Below are 4,789 nucleotides of genomic sequence, written 5' to 3'. Positions count from 1 at the left end.
CCAAAGAATTAATAAAAAAAAAAAAAAGGATAACTCAAAAGTTGGTAATAAACAGCAATTTTATGATAGAATACTATGTCTTAAGACAGAAGAGAATTCCTTAACTAAAATGTAACTAATCCCCTGTGAATTCTATAAGCACACCACCAAGCAGAACTTTATTTATTGAATATCAATAAGCTTTAGAGGTCAAACTAATTAAGAAACATTGTGAAATCCAAAGAAAGATTTTTGCCAACCAGTTTGACATGATCTATAGATGATAGGATTCCCCTTTCTCATTATTTTCCTCTAACAAAAGCATTTGTCTAAGCAACTAAATTAACTTCATAGTTTACCTGGAGACAATGCTTAAGTTTAAGAGGTCCATCTCTTTCAACTATCTGACTGTCTATCTATCTATCTATCTATCTATCTATCTATCTATCTATTTATCATATACCTATTTATCTATCATCTGTATGTCTATGCATTTACCTATCTGAAATTGTGTATTTAATCATCTATATTTCATAAATATACCTGTCATCTGTGTAGATGTATAGTTATATATCATCTATTTATAAATGCAACTAGTCATATATGAATGTCAATCATCTATTTATGTATTTGATCTTTATGTATTTATATATTGATATATGTCTGTATTTCTGTATCTATCTATCTGCCCACTTACCCATCTGTCATCCATCTTTCACTAAAATGACAAAAACGACTGTTTTTACTTCCTGATGGTGTGACGTTTGCTCATGCAGCTATTCTGGTTTTCATTTCAGTACACTGTTCAGCTAGTAAATATTTTATTATAAAATACTTTGCCCCTGTGGCAATGGGGAAAGAAACACCTTGTTGATGGTGATGTTCTATATCAGCCAGCAGAGGAGATGGCAGTCCGTTGTTCATCCTAGCTTGATGCCTGGCATGGTGGCCAAAGCTGTCTTATTGCTAGTACTCATAAAAATCAAGTCAAATGCAGGCAGCACAGTATTGGAAAGGGACGACAGACAGAGACCTGTGGACTTCCATGTCACCCATAGACCTCCCCTCCAACACAGGGCACAGGCAAGCCATAGACATCCACTTGCCACTATGCCAAGCATCATGGATGAAAGATATCACGCAGGGACCTGCCAACCTGTAGTAGAAGCCACCACAATGTGCCAGTATGTGGTGATCAGATGGGAGAGAAAGAAAGTGGAGCAACTCGAGCATAATGAAGACAGTCGGAACTGGAGACTTGAAGGTAGAGAGGAGTAGCCTGTTGTGGGTGGCCAGCTCTGCCACTTGGAGAGATCTCAGCCTGAGCTGTGCCTGAGGGCCTTGACTGAGTCCATGGCTATGCAGTGGCAGGGTTTGGTATAGGTGTCTGTGTCTCATATTACCACTAAAGAACCCTGGTAAGGGCAACCATGTCGATGTCCAGAGTCTGTGCATAACTTCCCCTGCCCCTTACTACATGATGTGCTCTTCAGAGAAGGCCCCACTTCTCACCAACTGTCATCACTCCATAGAGTGTCTCTGTACCTTGCACAGGCAGCATTTGTAGAGCTGGCCCTGGAGGCATGGGTGTAGGTGAGCCAGCCCCAAGGGAAAGAGCATGAGAGAGCTGTTTCAGACCCTCACAGTCTGAAACACACAGGAGAGTAGGATCCTGCAGTTGGGTGAGCAGCACATTAAAGCAGGCTGTGGAGGCAGACATGCAGCTGAGCTGGCTTTAAGGGCATGAGAGCAGAAGAGCTGACCCTGTCTACTGCTGATGACACATTGGGTTTTCTAGTCAGAGCAGAAGTGAGGAGTTTGGGTATGTAGTGTGGATAAGGGAAAGGCAGCTCACTGACCTGCTCAGGTATCAAACAAGCCCAGATTGTTTGATTGTTGGATGAATTGGCCCAATCCAAAATCAATATAATTTACAAATGGTTGGGACAAGTGAAAAGGCTAGTCCGGCTATCTCAACGCTTACAGGATCTCCATACACAGGTCAACAAAGGGGTCAATGGGAGGAGTTTAAGTGAAGATCCAATGTTGATGGTGTGGCCAAAGCCAGAGAACTCAAACCAGACCAATGACTCAGTGAAACGAACATTTTCAAGAGAAGATGTGTGGACAGAGCAATGTCATGTGGAGCACACTATGACATACTACAGCTTCCACGATGAGATGTTTTCTATGCTTCGTTGTTGTTGTTGTAGCTGTGTGTGTGTGTTTTATTTTGGGGGAGATTGCAAAGGCAAAGAGTGGATATGAGGGGGCCAAGAGATGAATGGGACCAGGGTACATGATGTGAAACTCACAAAGAATCAATAAAGATGTTAAACAAAGTAGACTTTGGGTTAGTTGATTTTGCCTTAGTGTAAGCTAATGTAGATATTTTAACACATTCAAGATTGGCTAGGCTAGCCTGTAGATGGCTCAGCTGTTCTGTCTGGTAGGTTAATTACATTAACTGTGTTTCTACTGCACATTTTTCTCAATTAATGTTGGATTTACCTAGCCATAACTCTATGTATACATCAAGGAGGATCTGTGCTATGGATGTGTTAAAGTTTCACCTAGGGAAATATCTTCTTGCTATTTACTTAGTTGCTAGCCTGCTTAGTATCTTCTGTGCTATGTAATATTCTCTAGAGATTCTTTGTTGTGTTGCATTATCAGAAAATATAACTAGGCCACAGCAGCTACAGCTCTTTCATTTCCATGAAGAACTACAGATTGCTTTTATAAAAATAACCAGAAGATTCACTTCTTAACCCATAGGGTAAAATATGCTTTTGTGTAAATTTAGGGAACTGTGAAATCCATCAACATCAATATCAAGGTATGTTAACTTGTTGTGGAAGAAACTAGAGAGAGTAATGATCATGGACTCAGATACACTGAGCTGTGAGAGGCACTCAGGCTGCAGGCCAGGCAGCTTTCATGTTGAGAACTGTGATAACCAGGGTTTTCAAAATATATCAAAGTTGTGATATTGAAATGAAAAATAACAACATGAAACAAAAGCCTTTTTCATGAAAAAAGAAGCTGGTAAAATCAACTAAAATGAATGAAAGATTATTAGATATATAAAATGACAAGTATTGAGAGCGAAGACAAAAAGGTGTAATGGAGGGATGTTCAAGAACAGAGAAGGCAGATAAAGAGTGTAGAGACTGGAACCTAAAAAAGAATAAGAAAGAAGAAGGGGAAGGGCCACCCAAGATGAGCCAGTGGATAAAGGATCTTGCCACCAAACCTGACGACCTTTGTTCAGTTCTAGGACCCACATGGTGGAAGGAGAAAATTCACTCCCACAAGTTTTCCTCTGACTTCCACTTGTACACCCAGATGTGTGCACGCACACACACACATGCATACACACACACAACAACGTATATGCAGAGACTATATTACACAAATTAAATAAATAAAGATAACAAAATATTTAAAGATTTAAAGCAGAGGAAGCTGGAATAAAGTTGGGAAAGGAAAGAAATGGAAAAAAAAAGAAAGAAAGAAAAGAAAAGAAAAGTAAAAGAAACTGCATGATAAAAGAAAGCCAAGGGACAATGAGATTCCTCCAGAAGCGTCAGGCCCTGGGTTTGAGTCAGGTTCTGTGTGTGTGTATATGCATGACTAAATGCATAAATGGGTAAGTGCTAACACTTGACAAGTGCTAACCCACTTGACAGAGTGTATGCATATGAACAAGTTCATATTTGTGTACACACTGATGGTATGCACAGTGTTTGCTTGCATATGTGTTTACATGTGTCCACATGAGTGGTACGTGTATAGCTATGTCATATGAGATAATATGTATTCAAACACACACAGATGTTTGTGTTTCATGAGAAAGGTTTACCAAGATTTTTCCAATTATATTTTGATATGCACAAACTTGAGACTGTTGTCTATTGATGTCAAACCAAACACTTAATGTAAAGCCTTCAATATATTGCGATCCCTTCAATATATTGTAATCACTACACTCAAATGTATCCTTGCACGCACAGGTAAGCATAGATCTCATCCCCCATCAAAGAAACTTATGTTTGTCTAGAAGGGGAGAATTACAGTAAACTACAGCTAATTTAATGTTCAGAGAACAAGTGACTGTGGGATACCCAGGCCCAGTTGGTACATTAACACAGCCCCTTCACCTAAGGCTCACAGAATATCCTGGAAGTGAAGGCAGAAAGACTGTAAAAGCAAGAGAAACATGACTCCTGCTGCTAGATATCTTTTAGACTTACCAAGGAAGCTGCACTCATGGAATCGCAAGGGTTCACCTGCATAAGATCTGATCAATGACAACACCAACTGACAATTCAAATGAATGAGGGAAATCCCGTAAGGTTGCCACTCCTCCACAAAGAGCTATAGGCAATCTGTGGTTTCTAATAGAGGGAGAATCAATTTTCTCCATGGACAAGCCTCCTGAAAGTTTATCCTATCTCCAGTGGTCATGCCTAAACACACGGACATAGCAACAGCATATGTGGGCTCAGCAGGTATTGTGTGATAGGTATGTAAGTAGATATGCATAAAAGTAGCAATAATAATGAAAAATAGATCTGTATTTTTTTTTCCATCCAGCCTCCAGTTGCCAGGTAAACAGTTCAACTCCACTTCTGATCTTCAGGAAACTTTAGACAAATTATTTCCATTACTGAACCCTCAATAGACACTATAAAGTACTGCTGTTCCGAAAGCTAAATAAAATAACTGATTTCAGGAACATAATATAATATCTAGGGCACATGGAATGTAAAAAAATAAAAGTAGTTATTATGGATAGTATATTATA

At 39.4% G+C, this 4,789-nt stretch overlaps 1 non-coding gene across 1 annotated transcript; it reads left to right on the top strand.

The window, feature by feature from the left end:
* The first annotated feature begins 819 nt into the window (after positions 1 to 819).
* LOC132649419 (small nucleolar RNA SNORA48) lies at positions 820 to 958 on the top strand. Its single transcript, XR_009587852.1, has one exon. It is a non-coding gene; the product is annotated as a small nucleolar RNA SNORA48 (small nucleolar RNA).
* Positions 959 to 4,789: the final 3,831 nt, after the last annotated feature.

Source organism: Meriones unguiculatus, chromosome 19 (genome assembly GCF_030254825.1).
Source record: "Meriones unguiculatus strain TT.TT164.6M chromosome 19, Bangor_MerUng_6.1, whole genome shotgun sequence".
Classification (NCBI taxonomy): domain Eukaryota; kingdom Metazoa; phylum Chordata; class Mammalia; order Rodentia; family Muridae; genus Meriones; species Meriones unguiculatus.
This window is presented reverse-complemented; position numbering and strand designations above follow the sequence as displayed.